This window comes from Acyrthosiphon pisum, chromosome A3 (genome assembly GCF_005508785.2).
Source record: "Acyrthosiphon pisum isolate AL4f chromosome A3, pea_aphid_22Mar2018_4r6ur, whole genome shotgun sequence".
In the NCBI taxonomy this organism is placed as follows: Eukaryota; Metazoa; Arthropoda; class Insecta; order Hemiptera; family Aphididae; genus Acyrthosiphon; species Acyrthosiphon pisum.
Genome location: NC_042496.1, coordinates 12,530,788 through 12,555,823, shown reverse-complemented (window position 1 = coordinate 12,555,823; position 25,036 = coordinate 12,530,788). Strand labels below are relative to the sequence as shown.

Here is a 25,036-nt window from a genome sequence, read left to right as displayed (position 1 = left end):
TATATTATAACAGTTTTATACTTTTGTGTTCGTTTGATTCCGGTCGTAATGTATGGATCCCCGATCGTCATCTTATACGAAAACGTATTATGTACAAGCACTTTCGTAATAATAATAATAATTAATAATACTTTTATATCATGTAATTACATATTTTGGTATCTTTGGCACGTCCATTATGAGGAAATTGCTATCATTCACTATATCGTCATAATACAATATAATAATATAAATACATATAAATAAGTGATACAATATAATTTATAACATATAGACCAATATAGTATTCTCAAAAACCGGTTTTAAAATTGGTAGTGGTTTATGGTTAACCGTGGTAATGGCGAATAATAATACTAAGGGTCATTGAATTTTTTTCTTTTAACAATCAAATAATGTGGGTTATAGATTACCTATATAGTTTCCTTTGGTATTCGAATAATTATTATACCATCAAATAATTATTTATGGGAGTATCGATATTTTTCGGTTTTTTTAATTTGTTAAGGTCACTTAGTCAATGTAAATAGTCATATCAAACGAAATGAAATGTTTTACTTTATTTTATCGTACCTAGCGATTTCATAAGTGTTTATTTATGAACTAATTAGCCACAACGTTTTAACAATTATTATTTTAAATTTTATAACGTTAGAATATAATCGTATTTTATATATTAATGATTGATAAATGAACCAATTATTTATTGTTTTTGAGAATTTTAGATTTGGAAGAGTATAGTATAGTTATACAGAGAAACGAAAACCACTGTGTTCTCTACTACAACGTATTCAAATCTGATGAAATTTAAGTGATTATAAATATTAAATAATTTAGATACTTTTGAGTTTGGTTTTAATATTATCATTCATTCATTCCATATGTTATTCGACTATAACAATTCTAAAGAGTGTCCTTTAAAAATGGAAAAAATATCTATGATAAAATTATATATTAAATATTATACTTTATTATGTAAACGATCTATAGGTTAGGAATATACATGCGTTTCGATATAATACCTTTTCAATTCGTCGTATCTGTATTCAAATATTTTTATTTTCAATTGAAAAATAGGGAGTAGCCAATATAGGTATTCTATATATAAGTATTATGATTTATGTATTAGCTATATATATTTATTAAATTGCAAACATTTTATATGCGGTATGTACTTGAGTACTTAGTTTGTTGCTGATTGCAAAGATTTTATCTAATTAATTTCGTCTATAGTACCAATAATTTTAGACCATAATATTATCATGTTCAAATACATTTTTTTTTTTTTACAAATTAGTTCCCAGTTTATATAGTGTTCATTGACAAATATCTACATAGTTATTGAACAAATTATTGTTTGTATAATTGTATTTTTAGATAAAAAAAATTTACCTAAAACCTTTACTACTATATTTATTGATATAACATCGTATTCTATGATATTGTTCAAAAATAATTTGCAATGCAATTTTCTTTTCGAAGTGCAATAATACATATTTTATACAAATAATTCAGTTCACAACAGGAAAAACATTATTATTATTTAAGAAATATTTAAGTAATCATAAATTAGTATAATATTGACAATGAATATTGGTTATCTTCTAAAACTATACACCCAAACTTTATAAGAAAATACAGTTCAGAAAAATATTTTATCGGACAAAATTTACTGTAGCTGTAAGTACTACTCAGTACTCATAGGTATATGAACTAAAGGATTTTGTAAACAAAAAAAAACGTTGAATGAAATAAATTTATCTATCGTAGTCTATTTATTTGTGTCTACCAGTTCCATCAGCGGAACAACTACAACAGTCGTACGAAGACATATTATTATCATACGATATACCTATCGGCGAAATGTGCGTAGGCCGAGACCGGTCGCGACTCGCGGCACCATTCATTTCATTGTTATCGCCGCCGTGTGTCACATTGTCACAAGTCACAACATCACGGTCACCACCGCCGCTACTGTCGATTTGATCAATTCGTAGCTCGCCAACTACTAATAACTAGTTAGTTGAGACTTGGAATTCTACTATAAGCCAAACTGCTGCATTACAAATCTGATGAAATGATTAAATACGATAGTAATATAGTAATATGTAATAAAATGTATTACTATAGTCTATATTTAATATTTATTACTAAAGTACTATTATAGTGACATAGTGTAACACATTGTCGTGACGATTGACAGAACCATCGGTATGTGGCTGCAAGCCTGCAACTCCTGAACGCGAAATTATCAAGTGTCAAATAATCAAACTAAGACCATAGATCTTGTACCAAGGACGTTTTAAGCGCCGTCTGATACTATATACTATTATGGGTGCAACTGGTTTGGGGGTTTAAGATAGGCAATTTGAAGATTTATTGGTTGTCATGTAATATTATGAATATTTTAATGATTTCAATTCAAAATGATATATAATGTTACTTCTCAAAAATGGTTTTAATTTGGGAGTGCAGATTAAAGATTTACCTGAGACCAGTTGAAAAACTTGGTTTTTTTTTGAGTGTGTTTTTTAAAATCATGAATGTCGCATAAAAAATATCCACATTTGTAACGTTTTATTGATGTATTTTGTATATAAGGAGTAAAAGAGAATAGTTTTGTTTTTATAATGATACACATGAGCTTTTTTTCTATTAAATCAAATATAAATATTAATTTTGAACAAACCAGAGCTTAAAGTGGTAACGAATTTGGGGGGGGGGACTAATTATGCCTTCATATAGTTTTAAGTGTTCCCTATATAATTATATGTATAATTTATAATGTACCTATAAATAATGTATAAACAGTGATTGTGTAAGCATATACTCATCCCACTTTTAACCCTGAATAATCTTCAAATTATTTCATGTAAAATTTAAATCATAAATAATACTACATTTTTAAAGGGGACGCTTTTTAACTAACGTCAGAGATAGGGGGACTGAGCCCCCCCCCACTTTAATGGTTGGTACAAACTTGACTTGGTTGTTATTAAATTATTGACCATAGAAGTATAGAACTATAATATATTATACAAATACGATTGAGTGTGAATGTAGCGAGTAGCGACGTTTCTTTTAAGACTAATAAAAGTTAATTTCATTTTACTCTGGACATAATAGATAGTATTTAAGGGAACTTAAGTGGAGTATAAAAGGATGAATTAATAATATATTATACTCGTATTGTGTTAATGTTCAATAATTATATGTATCAGTGGAGGGGAAAATATAATATGGGTCCCCTCCGTCGGGGTTATTCAGACGTTTATATGCTTACGGGGTTGGACGCTAAACAATTGCTAGAAAATTTAATTTTCTAGTTACCTCCCTAAATATTTTAACATTCAGTTAGAAATAATAAAACTTGCCTACAGTCAATTTCAATCCTAGGCAAGACTCTATCTGCACACCATGAACAAGATTGGAAGAGCATTCTGTCTATAATATTATGACAGACGCTGCAGTCCAAAAAAGAACCACCGCCGGACTTTAAAGGATTAAAAGAAAATCGAGTCGGGTCAGCTGACCGGCGGCCGCGAGGTTCTATTCTTCTATATTATAATATTATAATACGCGAGTTCGATATACCGGCCGGGTTAGGTCAAATCGGCGACAGTCTGGCACTAAGTCACCAACACTATATAGTATATTATATACATATACACTGTATAATATATCATAGTATATAATATTATAGGCGGATACGGGAGCCGGCAAATATGCACGCACGTTTACATTCGCATAAAACATTTTATTTTCTGTCACAACCTTATAGTTAGCTCGGTCGACGGAGTAGGTGTGCCGTCGAAATTTGTTAGTGTGTGTGTAAAATGTGTATAGTATAAACACGTCCGCCGTCGCCGTTTTAATGGCGACGCGGCGGCCTCGTTCGGGCCGATTGTGTGTTTTTTTCGACAAATCTCAAGCGAGCTTTTACACTCCAATACTTAAAAAATCGTTAAAAACCATATTATACTTGGCACACGCGTTATTCTTATAGCATGTTTTATTGTTCTTCGTATAGGTAAAAATAAATATAAATACAATCTAAACTCACTAGTCAGTAGTCACTCACTACCACATATAATATTATATTAAGATGACAATCGCACGATGATGACCAATTAAAAAATTGTTTACATTATAATAGCACAATAAAAACGATCGTAAATTTTACATTTTTTTATGTTAACGCCTAGAAAAATTATCTATTTTCAATCGCATGTAGTAATATAGAGGATTCACATAATAACATAATATAAAATTATGTACACACAATATAGGACATAGGTACAATGGTACATATTATATTGTAGGTACCTACGTTATAGTCAAGTGTCTGGAATGCAGCAGTGGGAGTATGTATAAGTTGATGATATATATTATATGACAGTCGACACATCTGTAAATCGTAACAAATATTATGTTTTCTAAAGAAATTATTTTATTTTGCATTATAATATAATGCATGTGATACTCACATACTAAATAAACTACTTGTCTTGTTGCTGTTAATTTTAAAATAGTCAAGTATAGTTACTGACTTAAAATATGTGTACACATACAAGTATATACCTATACAATACAACAACAATACACGTTCGTATACTTGTTGATTGCAGATGAAATATTTTATTCTTTTGTACTAATTTTTTTTCGCATTCGTTATATTATATTTTAAATAAACTATAAACACAAGTAGCGAATACAATTTTAATAATAATATATTATTATAATATGTAATATTATATTCAACACAAACCGGTTAGCATTTTGCGTTTGACATAATTTATTTTGTGCATGTATACCTTCCTTTTTACTGTACATACATGCACAATATAAATTTGTTTTAAGTAGCCATAAAGAGTTTGTATTATTGCACAATTTAATTTTCTAGTGTAATAATTGTCTATTGTATACTATATTATATAATATGCATTTACACCATATTATTTTATATTATAAAAATTATATTTATACTATATTGATATGCCTTTAGTTTTATAAAATTATTACTATTGGATAACATAGTACCTATTGTATTAAAATGTTAATAAAATACTCGGTCTCTGAAGATATATAATATAAGTAGGCACATTCATTCAATGTTCGAATATGTTTCCTTTGCGTTGTCTCTTCGTATGCAATAATATATATACCTACATTGGTACATACGAATTTGCTCGTATAGGCGGAAACATAATATTTGTAGGAAAGATCAACTTTTTCACGTACATACGTGATATATTCTCGTCCATAACCATATAATACAGTGTAGTGTGTATAGTACTATATAGTGTATACACACATAAAGTAATATTTTTGCACTCGCCGATTATTAATTCATGTACTCCCGTACAGCGTTGTTCACGACGTTCTCATTTCTGGTAGTCATTGCCACCGGTAATGCTACATTATAGCTGTATATATTTTTTTTTTGAGATTTCATTCTTTATTTATTCGCACGTGATTCTTGCTTACACGACGAATACTTTAAGTGCACTACACCTCAGTATGTACAATATAATAATAATATAATGTATAATTCTACGTAGGTATAGTTATTAATCAAAAAAAAAAAAAAAACCAGACATTTGAAATAGTTTTAATTTTTAACTTAGAGAAAAAGCAGTAGTTTACAAATCCGACGTTTTCGTGTCTGCTCAGCGGATAAAAAGAGAGCATGATATTTTTTTTTCATGCCGTTAAAAAATACTGAGAGGAGTGGAGCAGAGCTGCAGTCGTCTCCTTTTCGACGACGGGGTGTGACGGAGATTTCGTTACGTTTGCGAAACTGGTAGATATTATATTATTGTTATATAGCCATATAGGTAGGTACGTTGGGGACGACACTCACACATACACAGGTACACTGACACATAATATTCCGTAATATTTCGACTAGAAGGGCGCAATTGGGGGACCGGGTCCAGTGTGTCTGTATAGGTTCGTTAAATATAGTTGCGAAATGTTTCCATTTCAATGGGAATTATGCGGTCCACCGGGCAGCCGTCTCGTGCGCCGATAACAATATTGTACTTCGGCGATAACGACTGCCGCACATTATGTATTATTTTTTTTGTATATTATAATATTTATGATACAACGCATATTGTGCAGTTCATGTGGGTGAGGTGGTTTTTCTACATTGTAGGTATGCCAATACACCGAATTCGGTTATTATCCATAAAAACGGGCGTTTTAAAAAATTAGGTTAGGTATGCCTGTAATAAACGTCATCTGTACCGTTAGGGATTTTAATATAAAAACTTTTATGCATAGGTATATATTATAATATATTTTACATAGGTATATATGTGTGTAAATATATTGTAACCAGAGAACAGTTCTTGGGCGGAGGAGGCTTATAAAGATATATTTTACTATTTTGAGTGCCCTGACATTTTTTTTTTAAACATTTTGGAAACCTTTATACACCCCGAGTACACCCTAGTGACGAACAAGACTAATAACTAATAAGTAATGTAATAAGTTTATCGAGTTTCATTCTATAATACCAGATAGATTCTATAGAGATTACAATGCAACATATAATATATAATATACGAAAGCGGTCATATAATAACGCACGTATACACTATACACATATATATTATGTGCATAATGACTAATAAGATTATTATTCGATTGTCAAAACCATCACACAACACCAATAACGATAATAAAATCAAACGACCGTCGTGTCATCGTGCAGAATGAATGTAGAGAATATAAAATAATATTATTAAATTACGAATTAGGTGCCTGCGAACCGAGTCACGCGGAGGGACGATGACCGTCGGATTTATGAACAAACCTATATTATATATTATTATGATCGTTTGTGCATTGTGCTGTGTATGCAATTCCGTGGCATTGGACTTAGAATGTAACCTACCTATATAATGCTGTAGTTTCGGTTTTTTTTTTTAAAGCGCAGACCAATAACGTCCAACTTTACTCGTTATCATTATTATATTATTGCGTGTATTTCTTATTGCCCACACACAAAGTTTAATCACAATAAAACTTATGTTCAAACTGTGGCCCAGCAATTCATTTCTGCATGTCGCATTCAGCTAATCGACCGTTAAGAACGGAGTAACGGACTGCACCGCGTGCTTATATATATAATATACACCGATCGTTTGCGTGTGTGTGTGTGTATGTGTGTGTGAGAGAGCGTACAACTGCCAGTGCCAGGGACCGCTGTCAAATGCCGGTTTTAAAGGCAGCCTTTGATACATTTTTATCGCAAAAACCTCTCTCTCTCCAACCGCACTTTCTGGTCCACCACCACCACTGCGCGTAATCCCATTGCAGCTACTTTTGGGCTGTTTTATTACGACACCCCCGCTGCCTCAGAAATTGCCTCCCCACGATATCAAAATATATATACGTATAGGTAGACGCACGCATAAAAACCTAGTGAGCTTTCTACTGATGTACTGGTGAACACTTTTTAGCGCACAAATCGCTCGGCCCACAAAAACATATAGCAAAACGGTCGGATTTCCACTATACACAGAACCATTCCGACTACATTTTTTTTTCAACGTTTACACTGTTTTGTGTATAATATACATTACTTCAAAGCCGGAGTTTTTCGTTTTTTTTTTTTATTTCTATACACCGAAATGCGCACACATTGGTATACAATATACATATATATCATATGCCAGTATTTTATTTATATTATATACCTATATAATATTATATAATATATTGTGATGAGATGTAATGTTAAATATATACAGGTACCTATGCCTTCAAAGGATCTTATGCATTTGTCTACTTGTAAAATATTTATGTGAAATGTGCACACTGTATCGTTTCGTTATTTGTACCTATATTTTAATGCATAAATATTTTATTTAATTTAAAGTAAATTACTACTAGATTATGAGAAAACGAGATACTATAGAGGTATTTACTATAATAAGTTATGATGATGATTTATTTCATTTATAAGGTTTTAACTTTGCAAACTTTCAAAATCACTTTATGGTATGGACTTTCAATTCAGTACATTAATATTGAACTTTTATCGAATTTTTATAAAATCAAATTAATCAATCATCTAAATGTGTACTATACGTCTATCTCAGATGCATTATAGATAATAATTGCTGTTCCTAATATCAGACTTCTTTGATGTACCTACCGACTACAGCGTAATAATAACACCTTTGTATGTGGTCAGTATTTTAATTTTAATTAAATGTCTATTTTTAACATTCTTTATGACTTTATTGAACTGCTTAATATGTTTATTACAAATTACAATTAACCTATATTCAATGTTAGGTATCACTTAGACACTTAGTTATTTTCTTTAAGATCATGAATAGTGTACCATATAATATTGTAAGCTATACAGGAATAACCAGTGTTAAAACGTGTTAACTAATACTTTGAAATTAGAACGAAAAAATATTTTTTTAAGACGCATATGTAAAACACTTTGTTCATAAAGTTAAAGCAAATATAACTTATAAGAAAACATTTACTGAGCAATGTAGTTTTTATTTTTTTGATATAAGAACTAAAAAAAAGTTATTCAAGTTTGAAAATTCATTATTTTTTAGTTTCTCAAACTTAAATAACTTTTTTTGTAGTTCTGATATCGCAAAAATAACAACGATGTTGCATAGTAAATGTTCTCCTCTTTATAGTGTAAAAAATTGGTTGCTGAGCTTGGACTACAGCCTGAGTGGTTCTTTCCCGCGCAAAACAGTTTTTGCAATGCTTTACAATTGTAAGACGAAGACAACACATGCGGGTGTAGCATACTTATAAGTAGATATTTTCAATTTTGGTCTTTGATTGATCGACACTTTTAAAATGACAAACTTGAGCAAAAATATTTTAAACGTTTAACTAAAATAATTAAATAGTAATAAAATAACATTTAAGCACCTCTATACACGTATGAGGCGATTAGAAATGTTACTCATATTGTAGACGTAACATATATTTTAATTGCAGTACCTACGTTATAATCGATAAGTTGTTTATATAAAATAATAATAATAAAAATAATAAATGGGTATAATTAACAAAATAGCTATTCGTGTAAAATATAATAGTTAATTTATACGTATTTAAATAATCACTTCTTCACATAAGATATTTTCTAGGATAAACGTATCAACTTAATTTCTTTTATTGGTGGGTCAACAAGTCAACAATGATGATGTTAGTGTTTTTATGTTTATTATCAGTGAAATTAATTTCGCTCGTTATTTAAAAACTATTAAATATGCTATAGCTGATGCAGATAGGTCATATTTGTGGAAGATTGTATTAAACTGTTTTAGTGTAGATTAATGTATTAACAATGTTAAACTTATAGCATATAATATTATTACAATATTACTAATATAATACGAGTGATGACGGAGGAGCTATATAGTGAAATATTGGCGTAAGTGCCGATGTTGTAAGTTTGAACCGGTCACGGGAGGTAATTCTTTTTACAAATTAAAAAATATAAAATAATAATAATATATGATATATATTAATTGTACAAATTCAGTACTTGCCTTAACGTGGTTTCAAAATAAACTTGAAGTCTTATCAGTGGTTACCATTATTATGGCCCCTACTCGGGGAAATTGTTTGGTAAAAATTAATAGATATACAAAATAAGGAAATTCTGTAGCGGCAAACGCTGCAAACGTTTGATAACGGAGAAATTAGGAAAGTCCGTTTGCTAAACGAAGCTGTAAACGTTTGCTAACATTGCAAACGTCATTATTCAGCGTTTGGTCAGTTTAGTTCTAGTATAACCAGAACTGTGGTTGACTTTGTTTATACTTTTGCCGAGCGTTATCACTATTCATTGTGTTACTATCACGACTTATCACGATTTACTTTTTATGTCATACACCACGACCACGATTAAACAAAATTGAAAATACCGCACTAAACCAAGTGCTCACGAATTTCTACCTTTCCAACGTTTAAAACGTTGGCATTTGTTCTACAAAACGTTTTCCACAATATAATTTCCTCTATGATACAATTGGTAACAAATGAAATTGTGTAAATTCAACATACTAGTATCATACCAGTATACCACAACTATTTAGTTGTAATAATTTTTTTTTTACTTCATGATGGTAATTATAGAAAGTATTTGTTCTGGAATAAATGTAGATAATATATTGTGTACCAACTATACATAGTTTTAGTGATTTCTGTATAACTATGATGAGCAACATGATTATATTATAATTAATAATGTTTATAATATAATAAATATTATACTCTAATACTTAAAATACTTTTTTGACAGACTTATTTTATTATTCATTGAAATTAAGGACTATCATAATATTTTTTGATAGTTAACTAATTATTTTATATCATTGTTAGCTGTTGGGAATTGCGAATACCTACTAAACAATCACTATATAATATAATATAGTGACGTGTTTTTTCACTACTATAAAGTTTGAGTAAAATATACCTAATAATATGATACGTATGATAATATGTAATGTACATTACACATTTACAAGGATATTTGTATTGGTTGATAAAGATGAGTCGTTTAATAATTCAATAATTGTGTACATAGTATTATTGTGTTATAATTATGTAACATGGTTGATAATTAACATAATCGTGCTTTGGTTTTTAGGACATATTTTTTTGTTTCTTACGTTTTATTTTAGAATCAACAAGTTTCATTTAGAAGGCGTGAAAAAAACAGTTTTATATAATTTCGGCAGATTTAAGAACCTTTTAGTTCTCTGTATTTTTTTTAATAACGCACTGGTATTTTTTATAGTGACTTACATAATATTAATTATAGACCGTAAAAATTAGACTTGAATGCGTGCAAAAGCGGATTTTCAAAATAATATAGGTACCTTACGACCGTATTAGTTTCGAGCCTGTAAGTTAACAAGTCTAGACAGTATACCTAATATCGGGTTGCAGAACTGCAGAAGCACGATATAAGAATAATACTAATAATAATTATTGTTATCGTATCGATCTACCTGTATTTTTTTTAAATATTTATATTCCGTGATATAAAAAATGTATTTAGTATCACATATATTTTAAGTGTTGTTTTTCTCGTCCGTCGTATATAATATAATATTAGTGCATTGGGTTTGCGTATAACTATTATTTTGATTATTTAAGGCGATATTTCGCCGCCGTAATCCACTGAGGCCGACCGGCAACGCCCCCAAGTGTCGACCGTACAAGACCGCCGCGCCGTCGGAGCATATGGTACCGGTGTACGGTCCGGGCGCGCGCGTAAAGACCATTAGTCCGTGTTTGACGTTGTTCGCGCGATCGTGTCTGAATGCGTGTTTTCGGTTTGGTTGTTTATTATCGTTTTCATTTTCGTTTCGCGTAAATTATTTTTAATGTAATATTTTAACCGTCTCGTAGCGTAACAGCGTGTTATTTTAATTATTTAAATGTTTTGATTTTAAAACCATATTGAACGACATATTATTTTGTAATATACTTTTAGTACAGTTTTTATTGTTTTGGTATTTGAAAAATATTATTTTTTTCACGCGACGTGTGTTCATTATTTTAATTGGCTCGTGTCTGTACCTATACAGACAATAAAACTATTTTACTATAATATGGATGCAACTTCGACTGTGATGAAAAGTCGTCGAGAGCAACAGTGAACCCCGAGAAGACCGTCTTGTCTTAGTTGAAAAAGTTACAGCGAAACGTAAGTGAATAAAATCATAATTAATATGCGGTGCCAATATAGTATAAAATATATTATGTACATTATACGCCTATAATTGAAACTTTGGTTTTAAGTCTTCCAATGATACCGATATGTCATTATAACATTATTATTGTTATTACTGCTGTAGTTGTAGTACCTTGTTAGGGGAACGTCTTTGGCGAAAAAAATTGTTAACGATACCCACGTACCTACACAATAAGGATCATCGCAACTGGAAGTAATAAATTAATATTTAATGCGGCCGTCGGTGTTCCTATCCGCAGGCTTCATGAATTTTTATAGTTATCAAAAAGACGTTTCGTACAGTTTTAACGATTCTATTATTAATGTCCGGCCGCGTGCGTTTCAATCCATTATTTTTTTTTTCGCTCCGTCCGTCATTACTTCATTCGGCAATCGTTGCGTGCGCGCAATTCCAAATGAATTCGTCCAGTTCGGACGGGCTGCGGCGGAACACACATTAATATTATTACTCTTAGTCGCCAGTATTATATACGTACCTATATACATGTGTACATGACTACCTGACTGCTTGTCGTGGCGCGTGTATGTAATGGCACAACCACACGGCGGGTAGTAACTATATGGTTAATATATTATGTGGAACAATGAGAGAAAAAGAATCGTGTGTAAAAAAAAATAAAAAATTGATTAACCCGGTAATAGAATATCCGCCGAAGCCGTACAATTTTTTATTATTTTACCGATGTGCGCATCCTGTGCTGCAACTTATTCCGATAATGGAAGACAGACAAAAAATCAATACCTATACCTATCTCGAAGCACCTCAACTCGGTGTTTTTTAATTTTACGTATCGGCGGACCATAAGCGGCCGCGTAAACTCCCGTCGTTCTAATCCCCTCGCGTTGATTTCAGCTTGTAATCGATTCGAAAACATCCGCGTGTAACACCGCGACGTCATGCCTATAATAATAATTTAATAAATATTATATCACTGTATCACACGATTCGCGCTACACAAATTAGTATGATATTATTATTTCGGTACGGAGTAAACTCGCGTACCCTTTTTACGACGTAGATATAATAATATTATTCTGTTCTTCGTAAAATTGGTATCTTAATTTTATTGTTCTGTAAATTCCTAACATATTAATACCTATTACTAATACCTGATTATTTTCCTAAAATTAATTTCTCGCGTGGTTTTCCATCACAAACGCTGCCTATAAAAGCAACCCTTGATGTTATTGTTCGGTGTAAAATCATACATAATATGTAAGCATGGTAGGTATTAGTAGTAATGTTTAGGTAACATAATAGTGTTTATAGGTGTACATGTAAGAGGAGGCACCTACAATATTATATTATTATATGGTCTCTATATTTTTGTATTTTTGTTACTTATCGAATTTCAAATTCCCGATAAAATAACTCCGGAAACCACCCAACGTCTCCCTCGGTGACTATATGTTTATTCAAGAAACGAATTAGGTATACATAACGACGTTCGTATTTGAATCGTTTGTAATTTATTGGGTTTTCAATTATTTGTTTCATCTTGGTTCTGTTCATAACTCCCTTATTTACACATTTACTTAGGTACAAGTAATGTTATTGTACTCATCTAAATTCTTTAGTTTATGGTTAATCACCGAGACAGTTAAAATAGTATTATATTGAAATATTCAATGAATATTTTTTTTTTAAGCCAGCTGTTCTTTCTAGCGTTGTTAAAAATATTATTAAAGGATGTTTTTGAACGAGTATTATGAACAACCAAATTTGTTGTAGCTGAACATTAATATTTCATATAGCTTAATCCTTGACATTAATTTAAAATATGTATAATTGTTATCAATTTATAATATAATGGGCAGCTTATATATTATTTACAATTAAATAGGTGTAGATAACTATAAATTGCTGGACAATGGTTATTAAAACGTTTATCTGAGGTCAGTTAAAATTATAAACTGAAAACGAGCATAAAAAAAAAACATTAAATATTTGGTTTATTTAGGTATATTAACAAACTTTATTCCTTATAAAAATTAGTTTTTTTTTTATAAAACATCGATGTTAAATACATTAATCATTTTTAAATACTCAATTCTTTAGGCACAAAATTACATACAAAAATAGATAATATTAATTAAAATGTAAATATCTAATTTTCTGCCTGACATCCTGATTATAAGAATAATTATATAATTATAAATAATATCGTACACCAACTCAATTATAAATATATTTGCAACCAACCACCAACGTAACCATTGTCTGCCTCGACATGTTATGTTGGTGCTGAATTTTAAATCTACGTTATGGTCGTGATCGATTGCTTGTAACATTTTTGAAAACTGATAGATAAAAAATTAAACAGGCAATTTAAAAACTGACACTGGGTTCAAATCTTGCGGATATACCTAGGAATGAATGATAATGTCTGGACGTGACAATATACCTTGTGCATGTGTATAAATTATGACACTATAAATTAAATAAACTACTATAGATGGTGTCTTATTCCATGAAACATTCAAATAACAATATTTGGTTTTTAACTGATTTGAAATATTGTAATAATACAAACGTAGATAGATACCCTTCATAGTGAGTACATTATTATTTATTACTCTATAGTCAAAGGATTTAACGTTTTTATCAACTAAAGTCTAAAGCATAAAAAAACTCGCCGAAAGCTCCCGATATTGCAAAGCATTCTTTTCCGATATTAAAATCTGGCCAGACGATGCTTTGAATATGAATAGAGGTAAGAGCGTTTTGTTAGAGGGAAAATGTAATCAAGAGATAGGAATATAGATGGTCATAATTATGATGGCTGATAATAAAAAAATGTAATTGAAAAATGTGTCCTTTTTTACTTAATATGTTATGTTATGCAACGTATAATTATGCGAAAATCAAACTTTAAGATGATAAATAAATACATTCATATTGTATATTATATTTATCAGTTTATGTATACTGTATACCTATAAAATATGGCTGTAGATGAATGTTATAAACTTATAATATATTCAATAGCTGAAGTTTCTCAGTGTATCGTTGCCCGGGTGAAGAGTTTCTTTGGTGATTAACGATTGTATATAATATTATTTACAATTACAAATTACAATAAAATAATTTGTATATTATGTATTATGTTCCTCGTTGAAAAAACTTTAATTACATTTTTATGAAATTTTTGAAATCTCATAGTCATCAATTTCTCTAAAAATTGCATTTATATAATAAATGTATACACAAGCTTAAGCTTATTTGTATATAAAATATTATGTACACATATCAGTATACATATTACGTATTATATAATATAATTATATTTAAGTATAATATTTACTACCTATGTATTTAGTAGCGCTTCACACTAAATACAATAATTATGATGAAACATATTTCGAAGGCAATAGTTTTTTTTAACGGAAATCAATATATTTGGTATAGATTAGAATTGTTCAGATTGTAACCCTATTCCCCAGGCAAATAATGTTTCTACTGGCCAACGTTTAGGAATTCAAGATAAGAGACAGAAGTGTCAACGAGATGGACGTTATCAAACTTCACACCCCACGTCAATTTATTATTGTTCCCATAGCTCAACAAAGATAAACAAAATGTGTATATTGTGTTGTCGAAGTTAGGCGTGGTAGTAAAAAATATATATTATGCGTGTAATACCTCCAAATTACAATACAAAGAGTAAGCGTAAAGAATTATTATCATTTCTTCCCTAAAAATAATAATTTAATAGGTATCTGTTAGGTATATAAAATATATTTTCTGAACATAATATATATATTATTTATATATATCAATTTCTTATCTGGATGGTAGGTAAGTACTTTTTAAAAGGGGATTTTTCCATTTTCTTAATAGTTTATAGTTATTAGTACAAGAATAACTACCGAAATTTGTCGTTTTTCAAATGTGATGATTATGCACATCAAAATCAGTCCATATTACTATATGAATGGTGATCTAAGTGAAACGAGTGGCTAACACCAACGTTTGCTGTATCTTGTCCTTTTTTTTTTTCTTAATTATTATACTTGATTTTGTATTTATTTCAAAAGCTGTATATATGTATTGAATAATATTATTACAAGTTATATTTAAGTTATGTTTAAAATCAAACTATTTTCTTCAACAATTAAGTACCTATATTATTGTACAATATATTTGTACTGTCTAATTTTGCCTGAATAGCTCATTATAATTTATATATGAAAGCTGTTTCAAACATATTTCTATTATTTTAAAATTAAACTTTGAATTTAACGCTGGTAGTGTCCTGCTTACTAGTATAAAATTAGGTTCTATTGAAGTACTAATTTTACAGCAAAATAATAATAGGTATCGTTATCTTTCTAGTTGTAGGCCGAGTTGAACAAATATATGCTGTAAAAAATTAAACTTATATTAATTAGTTTTTTTTGTTATTCTGGCTTTAAAAAAAACGATTGTCGTGCCTTTAATTTCACAAATATTTAAAAATATCATTGAAAATGTGTGTAACGTAGGAATTGGGTATGTATTATAATAGTATGTATCAATATTTGTCATGTATAAAAATGTGCACTTATAGTTGATGGATTATTAAACTAATATTCATAAATAAGTCTATAATTATTATTGTAACTATATTTATAACATGTTAAAAGTTACTAATTAGCATAGAGCAAATGAAACCAGCTTGTTCAAAATGTTTATCTAAAATTTAAATTATTTTAGATAGTTAAAGGGAATATTTAATTTCATGCATTTATTTTTATTGATGTAAAAAATTCTTTATACTTTTATTAAATAACTATTTTGACAGAATAAAACAAACAATTTGATTACTTACTTGATAATATTTTTAGTTAAAATTCACTATTTAAAATTGTTATTTCGACTTATTTGTAATGGGAATAAACTCGTCCATATACCTCATTGAGTAACATGGTTGTCTTTAATATAGTCTATACTCTATAAGCAATAACTAAAGTGGTTAAGACGTACAAGTCTACTAGTAGATAAATCTACCTGTAGTAGTACCTACCTGGTATATATTCTGTAAAAAATTGTTGTTTTTTTTTAATTTCTCAACTGTGGCTATAACCGTTCTTAAGTATAGTGTTCATTTAATTCTTTTTCCGTCCACTTTATTGTTTTTTTTTTTATGTTTTCTTAGATGTCGGTATAGAACTATTTAAAAGTACTATTTGTAATGTTTAATTATAGTTTATACTATTGTTTAAACTCGTAGATCCGGTGGATATTTTTCATTGACGTACATGAATTATGTATGTCGCGTACGTTTCTCTCTTAGAATTAGACCATCTCAATTGAACAATTATATAAGTGCCATACGGTAATATATATAATATTACATGTTTTTGTGTGGGTCGCGGTGTGTGTATTATAGTGTTCATAATATTACACCTTATCTGCGTATGAGAGTGTGCGTGTGTGGAGAAAAACTTAATGTTTACCGTCTGACGCCTTTGTCGAGGGGAACTCGAACCTTCGACCAATATTTGAGTTCTTAAGATGACACGTCCAAGCTTATATGAACTCCAATACGATAATAAAAGTTGGTACACATACAACAATTTATTGGAATAGAAATGCTAGTTGATTTTATTAGTGTTTTATTAGTTTCTCGCCGAAGCCTGGTTTTACAACTTTATAGTATAATAATAATATAAACTAAATTCCAAACGCAATAAATAATGTTGACAGCGTTGCATAATACAAGAAAGCAGAAAATTATTTTTTTTTATGTAATATATTTATTATTATTATTATTATCCTACTCGGTCATGGAGACGGGGAGTTAACAATATTCTTGGATTATCAACTAGTTCAAATGTCGATAAAACAATAGAGGATTTTTCTCTTTTTTTTATATCTATAGCAAGAATTTTTTTTCCATTTGGAATTATTTATATAATCATTTGTTTTACATTGTGAGTTTGCATATGTTTATTGGTATGTGTGTATCATATGTATAGGTACATATTATCATATGCAATATGCATTATGTACGGATTACGCGCACATAATATTGTGATATTTTAGCGTGCATCTGTATGACCCGAGATCGCGACTATACACGAATTTCGATACCACCAAGTCGGAGGCCACACGGAAGCCATCGGAGCGGCAAATCCGTGATTGCACCCGAGTCGCTACGAGACGTTGTTCTAGTAAAAACCCAATCGTTCCCTAAAATCAGCGCGGTTTTTATATATTCACCGTCCGTTGCGGTTTTCTGCTAGTTCCGGTTCACTGGTATCTCTTGGGTATATACCGCACGCCGATGATATTAATATTACGATCTCCTATCGTGTGTCGGCAAACAATTTGTCCACTGGATATCCCGCCAAAGCGGATGGTAATATGGTATAGTATGTGCTATTTCGGGCGGTCTGGCGCGCATGTCTGAAACAAATCACTACGTGCTGGGCGTGACTTGCCGTTGCGTGGTAGTGTGGTACACTCTTAATTAGCCCGAATGATTGATGAGTTCCTTAGCAATCGTATAAAGAAAACACTGGAAACGTACCAAAAAATATGGCAAAACATAAAACATGCGCTTCGGATGACGTTTGTGTGTGTTATATTGTATATTAATATATTACGTATTTGTTGCACCGCTATTGTTTTATACCTTTTATTATACCTTGCCGTGTGCAGTGCATCTTGCGTTGTTTTACGATCATCGTAAAACTGTTTACTGGCTGGCGTATACATAATATTTTGTCGGAAGTATACACCGGGCTATACACTAAAAAATCCTATGTAAAAAAGTATGTGCCTATATATTATGATATATTGTTTCACAACAAATATATTTTAAACAGTTATTTTTTTTTTATGAAACTTATTATTATTTATTTTGACCAAACTCGAGTTTAGTTTTCCGAAAACATAAAACAATAAACTATGAAATGTTTATTTTATTTTTAACTTTTACCAGTTACCTTTAGGCTATACCTATTATAATGCCATTCATTTTACTTCGTATTGTATAGCATACTAACATACACTATTACCTACGAACTGTTGTTTTTCAATTAATGGGAAATGGTCAAAATTAAATAACAATTATATCAAGATAACAAAACTAATTTGTTGAATTTTCCGTTTTAACTGTTGTTGTGTGATTTTAATTCTCGGTAGAGGTTGTACGGTTCTGGTTAAAACGTCAAATAAAACAGTAAGATTTTAATGAAAACCAACGTACATATAGAATAGAATATACAGTTCAATATTGGTAGAACTTGTAGATTTAGTATTGACTGTAGAACTATATTACTCCCTTTGAAGTAAAACGCAGTTTGACTAAACTTAATACACGATTAGTAGTTATTAGTTAGTATGTAAATGAAGCAGTATGTACATTGAAATAATCCACATGTTGCCAATCAAATGACATAATATTTCTACTGTAGTTCTGCAGTGATTGATATCGTTGGATTTAAATTCCGTACACTATTTCTACGTAATGGGCAAACTCCCGACATAAATCAGCTAACTTTGCACAAGTAAAAACTGTTTGTTCGATGTAGGTACCTGGGCAAACACACGCGTCGTTATTGTTATTATTAAATTAAATATGATTTGTCGCTAGAGACACGCCTACACGATTAGTGAATGTGAATTACAAAACCAAGAAGAAAAAAAAACATTTACAATGCTACACTGGTACATAGGTATAGCCTATAGGTAGTTGAACAAAAACTTGGCGTAAAGGGAAAAAATCCACGAGGTTCGGCCGAAACGCAGTCTCATCATTTTGATCAACTGCAGGCTGCAGCAGCAATACGCTAACCGCGAATAAATCAATGTTTATCTGATTACTTTGTCTGTTTCGGACCGATTGTGGAACACTGGAAGCCATGCACGCGGTATTTCCAAAACGATTATTATGACTTGAAGGCATAAGCAATAAAATTATTATTATCTGCACATACGTAGGAATACAAAAACAAGTAAATATTGGACATTATAAACGGCTGTATAAAAAAACCCATTAAACGTCCGTACACCTTATTTTATGTTACCGCAACTATTATCCCAATTTTTTTTTAGCTTTTACGATCACCGTGTTTCCAAGCACCATATTTTGAGTGATTCTCAATTCGAATTTACGACTGAAAAACGCTCATGACGTGCACAGGTTGGACTCGTAAATTCATCAGCGGTAAACAAAGGATTGGTAGTGTAATATTCGTATCCTGGTGACGATGGTATCAATATTTATTTAATTTTTTTATTTTCTTCTTAAAAGAACGACGAAAGTATTAACCGAGAAATTTACCAGATTACAGTTTAACCCCTCATTAAACATTTATCAGTTATCGTATAGGACTATCCTCCTATTTCAGATAACGCGTAGCGCACTAGTGCGTATAGTAATCCATATTGAATAGAAACAGAATATTTACTCCATGTCCAAAGGGGGCTGATGTTTACATTTCACTAAAAAAAAAATGGTATTTCCACTTTAAACTGTAAGATAACTGTATTCTGTTACAATTTTTCCTCCCTTTATCTTCCCTACATATTATTACCTACTATATATCATTATTATGTTTATGCTCGTTTGGGTGGGTATATGTTGAACGCATATCATCGCCGGTGTTTGTTGTGTAACGAGAGGAACCGGCCGAGGATTGACGAGATGCACACGCCCCGACACCACCACTATTCTAATAATAATATAGCTTAATATGTCAAATACGGAGATAAAAAAAACACGCAGTATATTTTATATAATATTATTAATTATTAAAATATAGAATTGGGTACCTACGTATGTTTTTAATTACACATATTAAAATTCAATAATAATGTCGATTAACTTTTTTTTCGGAGATAATTTTTAGTTAGTGTGTTTTGCAGTTATTTGTAACTATCCCTTATCTGTGTAATTTGTAGTTTTGAGAGTCAAATTATGAAAATTATAAATAATAAGCATTGTAAAAGATTGATAGGTCATAGTCTGCGCGGCGCAGGCTATAAGTTATAACGTAGTTTAGTGACAGTTCTCAACGATATTACATCATTATAATTTATAACACATTAGTGCTTCTTATGAATTATTTCAAATTATAACTAGTTTTAATGATATAATAATATGTAGTGTATAAAAATGGAGTATACTCAAGATTATTATTAAAATAATGAAGCTTATTAGTTATTATATTATAAGCATTTTATTTTTTTTTTGAAATCATAGAAACACAATGAAATACAGTTAACGAAATGGTGCGTGCATAAAAAGGGATAATGAGTCAAAATCACTATTTTCAGGAAACGAAAGAAATCTGTATTGACTGTAATAGTTTTTTATTGTTCACAGTCTCACAGATAAATGTTCACAAATATTTTGATAGGGAAAACTGTGTAAAAAGTAGATACGTATTTTCTATAAAATGCCATATTATATAACAATCGAAATTTGATCATATTGACTTATTGTTTTTTATCCACGCACCGTCTATCGGCATAATATATATATATTAATAATTACTTTAGGTACTATTTAGTATTTTGAGTAAGTCGTATCCTAAGTTTTTTAATAGTGAGTTTGTTTGATTTATTTTGTATACCTGTTAATTATGACGGTTAAAGTATATCAATGTTTATATTTCATCTATTTTACTGCATTTTTTAATTTGTGTAAAAAAATACATTACCATTAATTTGTCGATTAATAACGTCCATTCAGCTTCACTAACCACGTAATGAGTAACGGACCGAGTAAAACAAAATCATTTAACGCACTGCTACCTCTGTTGGTATAATTTCCCACAATGTTTTAAGCACTCTGCAGTTGGTATCGATAATAATAATTAGCAAGTATTGTGCATGGCCGGATTCGGCAAGTCATCTAGACAGTGTGGGAATTAGATGCAGTACAGATGAAATTAAAGTTCACTGAAGTTGGGGTGTAGGTGATGTTATATTATACTTATATGTATATATCGGGCACATATTATTGCTATCGACCGGATATAAGCTTATCGTCCGAAACCTATTGTAAACGCGGGGGAGCAGAAATCACACAATCATCGTACCCAGCTGCGATATTAATTTATTTGTGAGTGGTGTATCGTATAATATATACGATATATCGTATTATAAATTATTGTATGAGGGCAGGGAATTTTTTTGTTATCGATAGAGGGTGCATGTACATTGTACCTACGAAGTTGCATTTTAAAATTACCATTGAAGAATTTCTTACCAATAGAGATTCCGTATGAGTGCACGTTACTGTTGACGAAATTATAGTGTATTTTTTTTTTAAAAAATTATTTGTAGTATATATTTATAAGGTTTATTTACCTATATAATATCATCATATTATTTTACAATAAACATACAACATAAGTACAACTAAATATTATGTCCGAAAATCATTGACGGTTGTTTTATAATGTAAATCAAAACAAAAGTATTGATCATACTATACTTATATATAAGTGTTATAATAATAGCACTATTAAATTGATTGTACTCTGAATTCTCTTTGCACTTATACTTGTTTATAGAATATTATTCGTTTCCTATAACCACTTCGTTTTTTTCTTTTATAATAAATATTATCTACATATTTCAAACATTAAACGCGTTTTTTAATACTCATAATCAAGTTGTAAGTACTATCCTTTTAATTAAAAAAAATACATAGTCATGTGATGATGGGGTGTCAATATCTAACATAATAGTTTTCGATATTGTACTTGATTCTTATATGTATTATTTAGTACCCGGTTATATTATCATTATTTTTTATTGCTTTATTCTTATGAACAAATTGTTTAATTACTGACCGGAAACATTTTCATATTTAAAAATATTTAAAAATATTTTATATCTATTTTAATAAAGTTTATCGTTGAGATTACTTCAATAATAATTTTACGTATTCTACTAATAATGATTTAAAGGCTTCTTTTAATGATCAATTTTTTGTTGTTGCCTAAATTCGAATTCATTGGAATACATTATGTCTTGATTTTGATAATACTGTTCAATATAATTGTTCTATTATTCAGAATCAAATACCATATTTATTTTTTTATGTCTTGTGAGATAAACATAAATGTCACATAAATAATGAACTGTTTGAATAGTTTTTAAAAATAATGATTACTATACATATGTGAATGCATTGACAATACATAAAATTTATCAAATTATATGAGTTTATTGTTTGGACTAGTTAAATAAAAACATAGTTGAGTCACAGATATATTAAAATTATGGCTTTGTTATTACACTTAAGCAATTATTAATCATTCGGCGTTCTAGACAGCCGATGTCTTCATGTAGAAATATGCATATTTATCAATTTTGATATTGTTATTAAGCGAGATCACTAAAGCCGGTGTATCGTTGAGGTACCCGCCCAGATGTCAAAATATGTATGTCAGTCATTAATCGATGGATACGACCACGGTAGACGAGCAAACAACCTACTGCTATCGGAATCCTGTCATCGTGCGTAAACGAATGTTCGATTGGATTAGTAGGGTTTCTGTTAAATTCCTGGAACTTTTTGTTAAAACAATATTAGGTATACAGAATTCCTTTAAGAAAACATTGAATTAAATTCAAATAATATTCCAAACAATAGGATTACAATTTAAAATATATAATATTATACAGGTTTATGTTAATTAACATAAACCTATGTTTATTTTAGACGATTAGTTGCCTAATCAATAGATAAAACAGTACATTAGTTTAAATTACTTTTTGTGACTCATAGATGATATTTTTATGTTAAGTCATATTAACTGTTGTTCACAAAATGTGAGTAATGGCTGTTTGAAAATGTTGAATATAATATATGAACTGTTTGTATGTAAACATCACAACTCATAAGTGATTCTTTAACGAAGACTAGTAATATTTTGAAGTGTAAAAAAAATAATTATTAAGTTCCTAAGACGCGTTTTAATGACTCATAAAATAACATCATAAAAATTCTTTAAGATCTTAAAATGCATTAAAAATCTTAAAGTTGCTCTCTATATTATATTCTTAAAGTGCACACTTTTATTGCACGATGATGTAGGTTAATCTGCTTTGTTTATACATCCTTTGTACAAAAGAAACTTATCACAGTTTTTAATACACCTAACATATTATTATCATGTGAGTTTATTGCTTAATATATGTGTACTTTTTACGTATTGATTTTCTTACACTAAACTATCGCTATTGTGAGTGTACCTATACTGTGTTTTTTATTTGTTCAATTCTATATAATTGTTTACTTACTAATTTTGAAACAAATACGTTTATAAGTTATAAGTTATAACTTATAACCAATTTCCATAGCATTTAACCGTATTGGTATAATATGCATAGATTCTGAAAATATTATACCTCTTAAAATTACTTTTCATTATTTCGTTATTAATTATGTTTCCGTATCGGCGTGTAATAATATCACGTCCTTAATAATAATTGCGGTAATATTGATTTTGTTAATCTCATAAGTAACATGTGTTCAATAAGTTTGTTTAACTACACCCAATTAGAAAAAAAAATATTAATATTACGAAAATCGAATCGGTAATAATATCTAATGTAAACGGATTCAAAACGAGTATTTACATAATACTCGACGGCCCTACGCCGCCGCTGCGCCGGTTCGACGGTATTAGCTGAAAGTAACATGTGTTCGTGGTTTTACAATAATGAGTTTATCGGTACACGTCCCAATGACAGATTAGATCGAAAAACACGGGTTTAACGGTTACCCTCGACGGTTATGTGGTATAATATAATATTATACCACGTAAGCTTCTTAAAAAAAAAATTCTGCCGACACATTATCAACCAAAAAGCTATTTAAGCGGACATATACTATTATAAACCAGCTCGCATGAGAGATATCATCACGCCTCCACAATTTCGCGCGTATTATTTCGAGTGAAATTGAATTTATAAATTAGCTACATTATAACGGGTAATATCGATTTTGCGATTTTATATTTTAATATCATTTATTTTTTTTAATATTATACGTTTCAAACCCCTAAATATTTTGGTATACACATAATATTGTACTACAGTGAGAGGCCATGCCGGGTGCGTGTGCGCAAAAACAGCGGGTGGCCCACGAAAAGCGCGTCATGTAGTCAAATTAGCTTGTGCCGAGCGTGAAAGGTGGTGGTGGTATATACGGTGTGTCCAAAGACCCTTCCGGCGGCGGTGTAGGAGGCGGTGGGAGGGGTGGCACGAGAGAAGGGTCGCGTCTGGGGTCACGTGGCCGCCGTCGCCACACAATGGGCACC

At 30.2% G+C, this 25,036-nt stretch overlaps 1 protein-coding gene across 3 annotated transcripts in view; it reads left to right on the top strand.

Moving 5' to 3' along the window:
* Nucleotides 1-11,274: 11,274 nt before the first annotated feature.
* LOC100162767 (discoidin domain-containing receptor tyrosine kinase B) overlaps nucleotides 11,275-25,036 on the top strand; it is a 134,919-nt gene continuing 121,157 nt past the window's right edge. For all 3 annotated transcript variants that reach the window (XM_016808569.2, XM_003247965.4, XM_008189990.3), the window contains exon 1: nucleotides 11,275-11,716. The gene's annotated coding sequence lies outside the window, so the exon portion shown is untranslated. The remainder of the gene's footprint in view (nucleotides 11,717-25,036) is intronic.